Here is a 15,645-nt window from a genome sequence, read left to right on the forward strand (position 1 = left end):
TTTCTAATAGATGAATAGAACTGCCCCACTCTTGGCAATTATTATTTCATTCCGACAAACAACCTCCTGCTAAACTTGTGTTCAACTGCAGAACACCTGTGCATATTTCATAAGGTAATGTAGGTGAAGTGATTTAAACTTTCTAAAGTGCTGTAAAACTGTAGAGGTAAAATTTTAACACAATTATGCAGAGCACTGGTGTAATATAGTGACTTTTCAAAAGCCATTATCAATTTTGGGGAAGCATCTACCTTGTAAGTACACATCAGGCAGAAATTCATCAGGTGTACTTCTAGCCAGTGATTGGGGGACCTGCACTTGTAAACACACCTCTCCCCATCCCAGTATCATGCTGGAATTCAAAGGTAAAGTGGATGCATGGAGCCTAATTGGTAAAGCCAATAAAATTAAAAATTAATAGGCCAGATAGTATCTGCCTGAAAGTCCTTAAAGAACTCAAATGTGAAATTGCCAACCTCCTTGCAAAAATATATAACTTATACCTACAATCAGGCTCTGTATGGGAGGACTGGAACGTATCCAATGTTAACATCAATTTTCAAAAAGTGATTTGATGGGGGATCCAGGAAATTACAGGACAGTTAGCTTAAAGTCTGTGCTGGGTAAATTGATGGAAAGCGTTTTCAAGGACAAAATGGTTAAGCATATAGAAGAACAGGCCCTGCTGAAGGAGAACCAGAATGGCTTCTGCAAAGGTAAATCTTGCCTTACCAACCTTTTGGATTTACCTTGTACCTTGAGTGTGTCAACAGGTGTGTAGATAAAGGTTATCCAGTTGACATAGTATACCTAGTTCTGTCAATGGAGAGGGAAGTAATAAGTGGGGTCCCCCAAGGATCTTTACTGGGACCAGTGCTTTTTAATTTATTCATAAATGATCTAGACGTTGGGGTAAGCAACGAGGTGGCCAAATCTGCAGATGATACCAAACTATTTAGGGTAGTGAAATAAAAAACAGATTGCAAGGAGCTCCAAAAGGATCTCTCCAAATTGTGGGATGGCAAATGCGGTTCAGTGTAAGTGAGAGTAAAGTGCTGTATATTGGGGCAAACCCCCCAAATTCACATATACACTGATGGGGTCTGAGCTGTTGGTGACTGACCAGGAGAGGGATCTTGAGGTGTTGGACAGCTCATTGAAAGTGTCGACTCAATGTGTGGCAGCTGCAGAAAAGACCAATTCCATGCTTGGAATCATTAGGAAGGGGGTTGAAAATAAAACTGCTAATATTATAATGCCCTTATACAAAACTATGGTGTGGCCACACCGGGAGCACTAGGTATTGTTCTGGTCACCATATCTTAAGGAGGACACTGTAGAACTGGAAAAGGTGCAGAAAAAGGCAACCAAGACGAACAGGGGCCTCCCTGGAGCATCTTCCTTATTAGGCAGGGCTATAGCACCTGGGGCTATTTAATTTAGAAAAGACGACTGAGGGGAGACATGATAGAGGTCTATAAAATCATGCATGGTGCGGAGAAAATGGATAGAGAGAAATTTTTCTTCCTCTCTCACAACACTAGAACCAGGGGTCATCCAATGAAACTGATTGCCAAGAAATTTAGGATCAAAAACCAACATTGCATTTTTCACACAATGTATAATGAACATATGGAATTCTCTGTCACAAAATGTGGTGACAGCCAGCTGCCTGGATGGCTTTAAGAAGGGGTTAGATACATAAACCGCCTAGAGACTTGTGTTTTGGATGGTATACAAATGTGTTAAATAAATAAATAAAATAAATTCATGGAGGACAGGTCTATCAATGGCTGCTAGTCTTCGGGCTATAGGCCACCACTGTTCCTTCTAACAGGGATTCCCAGATGTTGTTCACTACAACTCCCAGCATCCCCAGCTGCAATGGCCTTTGGCTGGGGATTATGGGAGTTGTAGTCAACAACATCTGGGGATCCGTGTTAGAGGGAGCACTGTAGGCCACCTCCAGCCTCAGAGGCAAGATGCTTCTAAATACTAGTTGCAGGAGAGTAATAGCAAGAGAGAGGGCATGGCCTCAGCTCTTGCCTGTGGGCTTCTCAGAGGCATCTGGTGGGCTACTGTGTGAAATGGGATGCTGGACTAGATGGGCCTTGGGCCTGATCCAGCAGGGCTGTTCTTGTGTTCTAAAGCCAGAATAATATGTGGACAAGATTGTATTCAGACTTTATTGCTTGTATGGTGTGGAAGTTGAGGTGACCACCTTGACTTGCAATTTCCATGGTATTTTGAGCATGAATGAAAACTGTAAGCACTTTCTCTCATATGTAAACCAAAGAGTTTAAATATGAGAGGAGAGGAGAGCTGGTCTTGTGGTAGCAAGCATGACTTGTCTCCATAGCTAAGCAGGGTCTGCCCTGGTTGCATATGAATGGGAGACTTGACATGTGAGCACTGCAAGATATTCCCCTCAGGGGATGAAGCCGCTCTGGGAAGAGCAGAAGGTTTCAAGTTTCCTCCCTGGCTTCTCCAAGATAGGGCTGAGAGAGATTCCTGCCTGCAACCTTGGAGAAGCCGCTGCCAGTCTGTGAAGACAATACTGAGCTAGATAGACCAATGGTCTGACTCAGTATATGGCAGCTTCCTATGTTTCCTATGAGTTTATATAGGGAGGTGGGGGTGGGAGTGGGAGTAAAAGTGCAACCAGAACTTGGCTATGGAATGGAAGAAGTACAGTCAGTTAAGTGTATCTAATTATTTAAAATACTTATGCCCTGACTTTTTCTGAAGAAGTCCTACAATAGAAGATTTAAATTTTTTTTTTTACAAAAGTTTCATTTAAAATTATGTTATGAAAACTCCCACCGATCAAGAGCAGGAGTTCAGAAAACTTGTTTATGTAATGTTAAAATGTAGGTAAGACAACAAATTACCTATGTACATGCTTCTATAATGATAAAATTTTCAATTATATTCAAAAAATTAAACATTTTAACACTGGTGAATAAACACTATCTGTCTTGTCAATCACTGCAATAGAGATGCCATCAGATACCGTGAAACTGGAAGCAAGAGAGGACTTTTGGATCCATGCATTCAGGACACTATTATTTACATTTTATATCCTGCTCTTCCTCCAAGGAGCTCAGAACAGTGTACTACGTACTTAAGTTTCTCCTCACAACAACCCTGTGAAGTAGGTTAGGCTGAGAGAGAAGTGACTGGCCCAGAGTCACCCAGCAAGTATCATGGCTGAATGGGGATTTGAACTCGGGTCTCCCAGGTCCTAGCCCAGCACTCTAACCACTACACCACGCTGGCCCTCTTGGAAGGGAAGTCTCAGCTTCCAAGGCAGCAATGATATGTCTGCAGCAGCCAATCCTAGACTGTTGAACACTCCATCATGAATGTTCTATAACTGACTGCAGCTACAGTACCATGCGTATAACATCATCAGAGCAGTTGAAGAAGGTGGAAGCCGAAAGGTCTTTCACATTATATTTTTGTTTGTTAATAAACAAACTTATACTAATCTTTTTGAGGAACAGCCTCCTCCTTGGATCCATAAAATACATATGTGGAGTTCTGTTTGCAGCATTAAAAATCGTCATGTCTGTCTCTGTGTGTGTGTGTCTCTCTCTGTGTCTCTCTCTCCCGCCCGCACCTCTCTGTCGATATAGAGAGACCTCAGTTTGCAGGATGTATGTGTGTGAACATGTACACACATACACACCCCTGCAAAGTGAGGATGATACTTTATGTATGAAGTAGACTATGTACAAAGGTCTAATGCTCCAATAATTTGGTTAGTCTTTGCTACAAGGTTCTCCATTGTTCTTGCTGAATAAACATGTTTATGATTGAGCTTTAAGTGATGCTATGTATGACCCGTTCTATCCCCCACATTCCTTAACATTAGACGCTCCCAGGCCATTGTGAGTAGAGGGTACTGGAAACATCTGGTGTTTCTGTAATGTTTTTCAAAATTGAGCATAGGGGAGCAGGAAGACAGCCAGACAGTCTCTGAAGCAGCATTTGCCCCCCCCCCCCCGAGGCTCCTCCTAATCAGCCAACTGGCTACAAAACCTTCCATTCTTTCTCCTGCATTGGTTACATTCCTCCAGCGCTAAAACGGTTTCCTGTGGTCCCTGAGGTGGGGTGTGTCTTGTAGCTAGTAGTCACCAACCACCAATGCATAAGTAAGCAACTTTAGCAATTTGCTTTGTAAAAGTTCAAAGAAGCTTCTTTGCAAGAGTGGCCAGTTGCTGCTTTGCCCCATGACCCTGGTGGGGGCCACCCCACTTTCAGAACTGAAACTTGGAAGCTGGGGTGGGTGGGGAGGAGGGAAGGTTGCCACAGCCTCCTCTTCTCAGCTTGCGCTTCATTCAGTCTTTGCAAAGGGGATGGGGAGAGCTGCGCTCTGCAGGAATCAGGTTGGTCCCGAAGAGCTGCTATTGCAGCTCCCTCATGCCTCAAGGGTTGCATTTTGCTGCCCTGCTGGTGCCCCAGTGATCTGCCTCAGGCAACTGCCTCATGGCAGGACTGCCCCTACTCCTCTGTTCGCTTGATCCAATTAAATTCCATTGGGGATAAAATACTGCACTTCTATTCTTTAGATGTCTTGGAAGTCTCTCAATAGCCCTAGTCACACATTATTGAATGCAATGGCGCTCACGGTTACAGCTGGGAAAGTGGGGCGGAAATCCTGCTCCAAAGTTGCCACTCACTGCCAGTATTCCCCGTAACAAGGATTTCCAGATGTTGTTGACTACAACTCCCATAATCTCTAGCCAAATGCCATTACCTGCTGGAAGTTGTAGTCAAGAACATCTGGGAATTTCTGTTACAGTGAATGCTGTTCACCGCCTCCTGTCGGGTGCTCACGGTTATGGTTCTGTTGGCCTGAAGGAGGAAGTGCCGTAACCGTGATGGCCAAAGCTACCATGAGCAGCAGCCTTGGGCAATCCGCTCATGGAAGCACCAGCCATCACGATTACAACGCTTCACACAAATGGCAGCATCACTGTGACAACCCGGCAGGCAGGGGTGAGTGACAGCTCCAGGGCAGGATTTCCTCCCCACTTCCTCAGCTGTAACCGTGAGTGCTGCTGCACTCATTATTAACGTCTGAAGGAGGCTAATGCTATGATTAGTATGACCACATAATTTTTCTAGAGCATAATTTGTGTTCAGAGTATTTAACAATCCATTATTTTAGGCAGCAGGTGAGAGACCAGGAATTATAGCAGAGGCTATAATTGTGCAGACTTCCAAATTGTGGCCATGGCAATAACTTGCCCAGTGAGTTTGTGGCTGAGTTGGGATTTGGACCACAGTGCTTCAAAGTGAAAATAAGGCCCACTGCACAACACTTCGGAGGAGGACATAAGTATATCCCTGGTGAGTAATTTGAATCTCTGATATATGAATGCGTTTCATTCTTCTGCTCTCATAGACTAGTAGGCAAATTAATTTCTTGTTTAATATTCCTGGTCACACAAACTGAGGATGGGCTTAATCCACTGGAATTTGTGTTGCTTTGTATTGACGTTGGGTGTGTATTGCCTTGAGGAATTTTGGTCATCAGTTAGTCATGAGTCATGATATAATTAGGATTACTTGGCATGAAAGGTGCAAGACATGGCCTTGGAAGCCAGAATTATATTGGGCATGGTACTTTTTAAAAGTGTAAAAATAGTTTTTAAAAGTGACAGCTATGCTGTTCCTTCAGGGGTAAAATTGGTTTTGTGTGTTTGCGTCGTGTTTTATCATGAGCCTAGACTGTTTACTCTTACAGGAAAGTAATCCAGGCTATAACCTGAGTAAATTTACAATATATTGAAGGCAGTATATTGAAGGTAGCTATGTCCCATTAGGGGGGAGAAATCTGCAATCCAAAATAGAATAATATTTTTGTTGTGACCATCTTTAAAGGGCACAAAGAACGAGCACACTTGCTAGTCACTGCTTAAATCAGGCCCAGTGATAGCATTTCCCTGCTTTGGATTGTGGGGACAGTGGTGGCGGACACCCTGACTCATGGAGAGTGTGCTGGAACTACAGCGGCACAGCAGGAGCCATTGTACAACTCCCCCAGTCCGCTTGCACTCAAGCTGTGGTGCAAGAGTGCTCATATACCCAAGTGCTGCCTGTGCTCTGAAAGTATTAGCACTCTTACACAACAGCATGAGTGTAAAAGGACTGGGGGAGTTGGGCAAGGGCTCCTCCTGCATCCCTGCAGAGCCTGCTAGCGCACACACTTCATTGGTCAAGATGTCAGCCAATTAAATCTTAATGGTTTCATATAAAGATTTTTATTTTGATCTAATGAAATATTTGACTTTCAGTGTAGCAGCTCTGTGTTCGTGCTGCGTCCCACACTGGGCAGACATTTGCCCCAAAAGTTAAGCCTTGGTTACCAGAGCAAACAGACCGTCAGAATCTAACTGCTGAATTTAAATAAATAAGATCCAGTGAGAACTTCTGCATTTCAGCATAAAATTAAATATTGTTCTCGCAAGCCCGGGATGTCACTACCCATTCCAACCAGTAGAGAGCAGCATTGTATTAACACAAACAATGCATACTTTTTCATTGACAAATCGTAATGGACAGCACATATTTTAAACAAATTGAATTGTAAGCTTGTCAAGCAGTGTGAGTTGGGGCAATACAGACATCTCTTTGGAACTTGAATTTCCTCTCATTCCTCCTTTTCCTTCAAATTATTTATGTATTATTTCTCTATGTAAACCGCCCTGAGCCATTTTTGGAAGGGCGGTATAGAAATCGAATGAATGAATGAATGAATAAATAAATAAATAAATTCACTTATTTTTCCCTTCTCAGGAGGACATAGCTTTAGCTTGTGACCTCTCACTCCACAAATTAAGGTAGTTAAATTGCCAACTCCAGGCACCTTTGGACCATTTCATACAATACATTTTGTATCTGAGGAACAGATTCCCAAAGAACTGCAAGCTTGTTGTATGCATTACTAATAACTTAAAGGTAAAGTGTGCCGTCGAGTCAGTGTCGACTTCTGGTGCCCACAGAGCCCTGTGGTTGTCTTTGGAAGAATACAGGAGGGGTTTAGAACATAAGAACAGCCCTGCTGGATCAGGCCCAAGGCCCATCTAGTCCAGCATCCTGTTTTGCACAGTGGGCCACCAGATGCTGCTGGAAGCCACAGGCAGGAGTTGAGGGCATGCCCTCTCTCCTGCTGTTACTCCCCTGCAACTGGTTTACCACTGCCATCTCCCGTGCAGTATGAGATGATGCCTTTCAGCATCTTTATAACTTACTGTGTTGTTAATTCTTTATAAGCCTTCCAAGCCAGTCCTAACCAGAGTAAGGTGTGCTTTCGCCCCTTGATTTCAGTGGGCTTAGGAGCGTGCACATGCCTGAGGACCACCCAAAGTACTTCATAGCTAAAACTCCTGATCTCCGTTCAGCTATATTTTAGATATTGTAAACAGCCCAGCAGTATGCTTTACTTTGTCTTGCTTGTCTTTTGTCTATTTTGTGAATATCTTTACAAGTGTGGACCTTTGTGTTGTGGGGCGGGGGGGGATACATGGGGGAATTCACACATCAGAGGAAGCGGGTCCTTCGGGAAGGCCCACTTCCCTCCTCCCTTATGTTTGTGAGGAGGCAGTTTCTCTTTCAGCTTAAAGCATGGGCTCAGGGGTTTGGGAGTAAAAATTGAGCTCTGGGACTTTTTCTGCCCCCTTTAGGCCCTAGGGAGGCCAGCCACTTGCTTCCTTTCAGCCTTTGAAGAAACTTCCCATCCCAGCCAGCTGATGATGGCCCATGCCTGCACACACTCTGTTACCATCATACTCAAGGGCAGCACACATCTGCAGTCCTCACCTTTCGCTATGGGGGTGGAGGACTGTTTCAGCCCACTGGCATTTTTCTCCAAGGGTAATCATCTCTGCCATAACCTCACCCTCTCCCTGCTCCCCTGTTTTGGCTACCAGTACATTTACACACTGAACTTCCATTTTGCAAATACAGGGAACCTTTTCCTGTATTAAAAATTAATGTCCCCCACCCCACCCCGAAAGACCACCACATTGGAACATTCTTGAATATTGTCTCTACATTCAACTTTCCAGCTATTTCTGTGTATAGCATCTTGTGTATATTTAGTGTGGCAGAGTCTCTGTCAGCTACTGCATACAGTAGATTTTATCCAAACTCCACAGGCAAACACTCCATTCAGCGATGTTGCTTGATGAACATATTGCAGATTGCAGCCTGTTTTCCCAGGCAGTAGCAGCATGTTCTTCCAGGCAGCAGGCAGCAAACCCCCACAGTCAATCCCAAGGCACCAGCAAGCAGCCAGGTCTTATTACTAAATCCTGGCTCTGGTGGAAGTGGGGGCAGATTCAGCTCTGTTCTTCATTTGCATGTTCCTCAGCATCTGGATGCAATTCTTCCATCGCAGATGTCCTCCCTGGAGAGATTGTTTTCCAAAGGAGGAACCCCAGCCTAATCTATGGCAGGAAAAGAGCCAGCTAACTGATAGCTAGTAAAGCTCTCAGACACACATGCCGATGAACGTAATGCTGGTTTTATGGGAGAGAGTAAATCGTATGGAAGCAATCCTCTCAGGGCTGTGGCCTGAACTACTCACATCCAGCCTCCTCAGGCTTGGATGTGTTCCATCTCGAGTGATCCGTCAATATTCCTCTCCCCACCATTCTACTCCCAAACATCCTTTTTTAAAAAACTGTATTTTTATTGAACTTATGGGAGTTGAATCTAGTGTAAGTTACATGTATCTTCTTGGCCTCTCTATGTTGATATTACATAATGTTTTAATACTGCTTTTGCTTCCACTTAACCAATTAATGGAACTCCTTGATCAGATTATTCTTCCCCCTTAAACACTAGGGATGTGCAGAACCTGTAGGGATGTGCACGGAACCGGTTTGGTCTGCTGGCATCTGAGCCGGTTCGAAGGATGGGGGGATTGCTTTAAGGGACAGGGAAGGGGCTGCCTACCTATCAGCCCCCACCCCACCACTTTCCCCCCTCTGGGGCTCTCCAAAATAGCGGGTGTGCTGGGCTGCAGCATTGCTACTTGCAGCCCTGATCAGCATCGCCAAGTTCATGGCCGACACCCATATGTGTGCTAGTACATGCACAACCCTAAGAACTGGTTTGCTTGCGAACCATTTTAAACCAGTTCAAGCTTGTTTGTTGAACTGACCAACCCAGCTGATCAGTTTGACTGAACTGGTTCACTTTGGTGTGGTTTGGTCCGAATTTGAACCGAATTCAGACTGAACCATGCCAAATGGTCCATGCACACTCCAATTAAACACATGCATAACAATGACAGTCTATTAATTTTATCAGTACTTCCCTTCAGGATAAGATATGCAGACCCTTCATTAACATTAGCTTGAAGTGTACATGCTATACTGTTTTGAGAAGGAAATTTGATTGGACAAGAAAGTCTTCATCACTAGATCACTTTGCTCCATCACTTTGCTCCATGCTCTGGCATCTATGGTTATCTGCCATTGGAGAAAAGATATCAACCGTGATGTTGTTATGTGTATATGAACACACACCCATTGTTAGGAGTTCAAACAATGGCACCTATGCATTTGGATAGATGAGTACAGACTCTGTAATATAGAAACAAGTAAACAAACAAACAAGTATCCAAACAAGTAAATATCAAAGAAAGAGCAAATTTGCATTTTCAAGGAAACTTCAGTAGTCAAATTTTATTTACGGTCTTAGACCAAAACATCAAGGAAACTTTTTCCAGCAAGAATTGTGCAGAAGATCAAAGCCACATAACAGAAAAAATGAGAGCCCTGTGTAAATTCACTGATTTGTGTAATAAAAATTACACAATAATTACAGTGTGTAATACTTCCATTGCATCTTTGTTCTAACACATTTGTATCATCATTCACATACTCCCCATCATATGCTCACCCATTTGCACTACTCACATGCTGTATTACTAAAACATATATGCTGCCATTCCTATATCATTCTCAAAACACAGCCTAGTAGAATTAATATTTCAAGAGTGAGTTCTGCTAAACCACCATCTATCTCTAAGTATTGTGTTGTGGATAGTATTATTATTATTTAACAGGTGGCAACCAATTAACAGTTGCAACTAATTAAAACATCTATAAACTTTAAAATCAACAGTTAAAATAGATAAACTGATTATAATTTAAAATTAGGTTTAAAATGAACTAAAAGCAGGTGTGTCTTTAGTGCTGTTCTTAAGGCCAACCGGAGAGGGTGTGGCTCTTACTTTGCCTCTCTGCTGCAAACAGCAGCTTTAGAGGGTGATTTTTAGCAGAAAATGTATAACACATAAGTGAAGTACACCTTGAAGACAACCCTTGAAAGAATAGTTTTACAGTATAAGCAGACAGGTGAAAAGGAGGACAGCACACATTGTAGTGATGAAGAGTCACAGCCATTTATTCAAACCTATTCATTCATTCATTCATTTTAACATAACATAACATATTTTTATACCTCCCAAAACTCATATCTCTGGGCAGTTTACAACAAGCAAACAAACAAACAAACAGAAAAAGTTAAAACATTAGTTAAAACAAAATAAATGATACAGTAAAAGTTAAAGCATTAAAACAATTTAAATTTTAAAACATTTTAAAATGATGTTAAAACTGTTTAAACAATATTTAATTAAAAGCCTGGGTGTCTCTTTAATAGATGTCTCTTTAAAGACTTTTTAAAAGTTGTCAAAGATGGGGAAGCTCTTATTTTACCAGGGAGCATGTTCCAAAGCTTTGGGGCAGCCACAGAGAAGGCCCATCCCCGAGTAGCCACCAGACAAGCCAGTGGTAACTGCAGACGGACCTCTCCTGATGATCTTAATGGAAGGTGGGGTTCATAATGAAGAAGACATTCTCTTAAATACCCAGGGCCCAAGCCGTTTAGGGCTTTATAGGTTATAACCAGCACCTTGTATTTTGCCCGGAAACTTATCGGCAGCCAGTGTAGATCTTTCAATACGGGAGTAATATGGTCTCTCCAGAATGACCCAGAAATCAACCTGGCTGCCACATTCTGTACCAATGGTAGTTTCCGGACTACACACAAGGGCAGCCACACATAGAGCACATTGCAGTAATCCAGTCTGGAGGTTACCAACATATGTACCACTGTTCTGAGGTTGTTTATATCAAGAAACAGATCTACCTGCCGTATCAGCTGAAGCTGAAAGAAGGCACTTCTGGCCAGTACCAATTCATTACATGTTTTGTAATAGTACCTTAAAGCTTAATATACACCTCATATGCTAGAAGGCTAGGTCTGGTGATATTTATGTTAAATGCTGAAAATTTGAATATGATCAGGCATCTATGTTTCTGAGGGCTAGCCCTGTCTTCATGGGATAGGTGTATACTCAGATAAGTGATTTGCATATAAATAATGTGTTAGAAGGTTCCAAGTTCCCTGCCTGACATCTCCAAGGCAGGGCTGGGGAAAATTCCTTCTCCAAGGTAACCTTGGAGAAGTCACTGCCAGTCTGTGTTGACAATACTGAACTAGATGGACCAGGCAGCGTCCTGTGTCCTTATGTTTGCTACTAATCTACATTATCATACCAACTTTTAGATGTAATGATGTGATGTAGATGCAAGTACTTGTATGCACAAGTACTTATTGAAATATAAACATGCACCAGCTAAGGAAACACAAATCAAAGAGTCAAGAACAGCATGCTGCAATGAAGTACCACAGTTTATCTTGAATTAGATGAGGCAAAACATACAAGGAGGCAAAGGGTTCACCTTCCCTGATGTTTGAATTTTGGCAGGGATGACATTGCCATACTGCAGTTACAAACAGTGTTTGAGTAGGTCTTGATAAGGCAGTTTAGAGATGAAGTACTCCAGGTGTGGCTGCACCATAGTTTTGTAAGCACTCGCTGCTCCACTAACCTTGTTTAAGGGGAGAGGTACTTTGGGTTGTTTGCTGCCGGGATCCACACAGCTCCCATGGCAGCAGATGACCAAGAGAAATCAGGCTAGGCTCCCTTAGCCCGATTTCTCCTGGTCGTAAGAATAGCTTCATTGACTCTGAACTGAAAGACAGATTCTGTGACAAAGATTACTTACAGTCAGAGGCGCTCTTATCCCTGGAATTTTGGGCCGAAGTCCAGGGTCTCCACAACCCCTCGGGGCCCCCCAAATCCTTTTTAGTCTGTTCCAAGCAGTGTGGTGGTGTTAAAAATGCGTTAAAAATACTGTGGGGGGGTGCGGGGGCTCCAAAAGCCTTTAGGTCCAGGCTCCAAAATTACCTAGGTACTCCTCTGCTTACAGTCAGCATGTCAAGGAATGATCATCTCAGGTGATGATGTGGTTTTTGTTAAGAGTATTATTTGATGTCACTCCAGAGCATTTTTACAGAAAAGATAAAACTAGAAACTTTTGTAATGAAAATGATTTGTCAGTTTGATGAGCATCCAGCAAAATCGTATGGTTTGTCTGATGAAATGTACTTAACAATCAATTTGCTTTTTCAAATAATGTATTTTATTTTGTATAATGGAAAGAAAGATGCACTATTTCATGTAATGAATGTTTTATCTGTCCATGAGACCTGCAAGAGTTAAAAAAAACCCACTGAAGTTATAATAATGTCCCTCTACCAAGTAATTCAGGATGCTCAGGCTTGGTGTGTTTGATCTTTTTGACCATGAAGAAAGTCAAGGATTGGTGAGAGCTGCAATATTGTTTCAGTCTTATATCAGGAGATTTCTGAATGTCATTCTATGAAGCCCAAACTATCCAAAGCTACAGATTGTTATGGTTCCAAATCATTCATTTCTTGAGATCAGTCTTTTACAGTGACATCATAATAATGCCTATATGAAAATGCTGTTCATTTGTGTCTTATGCTATTTGGATTTAAGGGATAGTGAGGATTTGCTCTCATCTCAATGACTGACAATTGTTCCTGCAGATGACCTCCTTCCTTGCACCTGCATTAAATGTTCAGCAGATCATCACTGAGTATGACAAACAACAACAGTCTCTTGCTGTACCTTCTGTACATTTCAGAATGTGCACCAAAATGCAATACTGACTTCATGTATTGAATATATTCATAATCCACACTGAAATATTTCAGGGTTTAAGTGAACAACCAGTTATAACATTTTGGTCTGAAACAAAAGAGTTTCCATTGGACCAAAAAACCAATAGCATCATGTACAAAACTGGGGAGCTAAGGCAGTGATACATGAGTATTCAGTACCTGTGATGATGTTTGTTTATTGATGATTAATGGTGATGTTTGTTAATGCATTTATTTATCATTAAATTTGTATACCACCTTTCATTAAAACAATCTCAAGGCGGTTTATAAAACATGTAAAACAATATAGGATTATTATTATTATTACATTTATATCCCGCTCTTCCACCAAGGAGCCCAGAGCGGTGTGCTACATACTTGAGTTTCTCTTTCACAACAACCCTGTGAAGTAGGTTGCCCAGAGTCACCCAGCTAGTGTTATGGCTGAATGGGGATTTGAACTCGGGTCTCCCCAGTCCTAGTCCAGCACTCTAACCACTATACCATGCTGGCTTTCCACGCTGGACTATAAAACAGTTACACGATAAAAATATTAAATTAGATTTGTATTTTTATATTCCAGTTCAAAGTTTAAAACACATGCATAATAGGACCATAAAATATAGAGCAGCAGCAACAAAAACAACACTCATATAAAAGCCTGGGTAAAAAGCCAAGATATTGTTATCTGCCAAATGGCCAAGAGTCCAAATGTCTACCCAAGGTGTCCCTCCAACCTATCACCTTCCCTTTTATTTATTTTTATTTTATTTATTTATTTGATTTCTATACCACCCTTCCAAAAATTCACATCTTCCCTTTGTGGTCCCTGCTCTGTTTCCCTCTGGATACAGAAATCCATATAGGAAGGTATACTGCCACAGAGCTCGGTAGGAAAGGTGACACATTTAACTTGGTAGTGTTAACACATGCCTCCTATTTCTACCTTTGCATTTCCCCAAAACACCACTGGAGGGTGATAACAAGCCAGGGTGCAATAACACAATTGTCCCAAATGATATTTTGAAGCCCCACTCCTCTTTTTAATACACAAAAAGGGAGACTATGGGTACCCTTTCCAAACTTCTACACTAGTTAGTTTAACTGGAAAACATTGTAGTGATTTCTGCAAAATGGAATCAGCCTGAGATATGTGGTAGCAAGAGGAATAGACATTTCAGGATGTATGTGTAAATGGATCTAGAGAGATCATGGATATATTTGCTTAAGTTATCTGTTAATACTTCACTTTTTATGGTATACAGTTGTGGATGTGGGAAGATAAGTTGAAAAGTTGATAGCAAAGTCACATGAAAATCTGTTGTATATGCTAGTGTTGAGTTTTCAGTGGACATTCTTGACAGTGGGCATCTTCCTTAAGACTCTAACTAGCAATCCGGAATATTTGTTTTCAAATTCAGTGATTTTTGATTAAAATAAATTGTTTTATGAATCCTACGGATTTCTGCCACTTCTAGTTCACATCTCTTTTCCAGTTGTGCTCTATAAATTTTTGTAGTCCCAGTTCCCCGTCCCCCCCACCATGAGCTGCTTCCAGTTACTAATTCCCACCAGTAATTCTTTCCTGATCTACCTGGCCTGGTTCTTAAGAGCAATGGCTACAAATAGCATATATTTGTCATGGCATCCCACAGAAGTGTTCAAGACGTATTGGGGCTGGAGCTGATTTTAGAATTATTATTATTACTATTATTAATTTATATATTACTTTTCAACAACAACAAAACCAAACAGTTCTCAAAGTTGTTTGCATAGAAAAAAAAATAGGAAAATGGTCCCCTGTCCCTAAAGAGCTCACTCACTGTCTAAAAAAAAAAAAAACATAAGAGAGACACCAGCAACAGGCAGCCATGGGAGGGACAGTGTGTGTGTGTGTGTGTGTGTGTGTGTGTGTGTGTGTGTGTGTACAGGTACAATTGCTCTCTCCCTGCAAAATACAAGAAATACACCACTTTGAAAAGTTCCCAGTTACAGGGGCCGAATGAAGGCATCCTGATATTTGCCAATACCTCTAGAAAGCTAACAAATAAAAATCTGCCATAACACCTTAAGTTCAAACTTTTAAAATTATGATATCAGCTATTTCCCACAGTGTAGATGTTCTTGTGCTGGCTACAAATTGGCACAAGATTACTTTATAAATTTATCTCATTCTTTCTTTTGATGGATCTCCTGCAACATAATATCTGGCTTCCCTTACTAAAAAAACATTTTTCATTCTGCACCTTTTGACCAGATTCTCCATGCCTTTAACATTAAACGAATGAAAAAAATGCTTGCATACTCCATTTCAAAATGAAATAAGTGTTGTATCATATTTGACTTAGGATATGATTGATACTACAGAGTCTAGCTACTGACTGTGCTGCTTAGTGACACGTCCCTCTTAATATCCAGAAGAAGGGAGTTCTTGCGGAAGGCTCATGCAAGAACTGCTTATGGGAGTTATTCTTGGGCCATTCTTGTGATAGTTCATCCCACTATTTTCTGCTTGCATCAAGGTGGTCCCTTCCTACCCTTCCCTCTCTTTCCCACTGTCCCTCCCACTTTCATCACCTGTAAGGT

Source organism: Hemicordylus capensis, chromosome 1, assembly GCF_027244095.1.
Source record: "Hemicordylus capensis ecotype Gifberg chromosome 1, rHemCap1.1.pri, whole genome shotgun sequence".
Lineage (NCBI taxonomy): Eukaryota > Metazoa > Chordata > Lepidosauria > Squamata > Cordylidae > Hemicordylus > Hemicordylus capensis.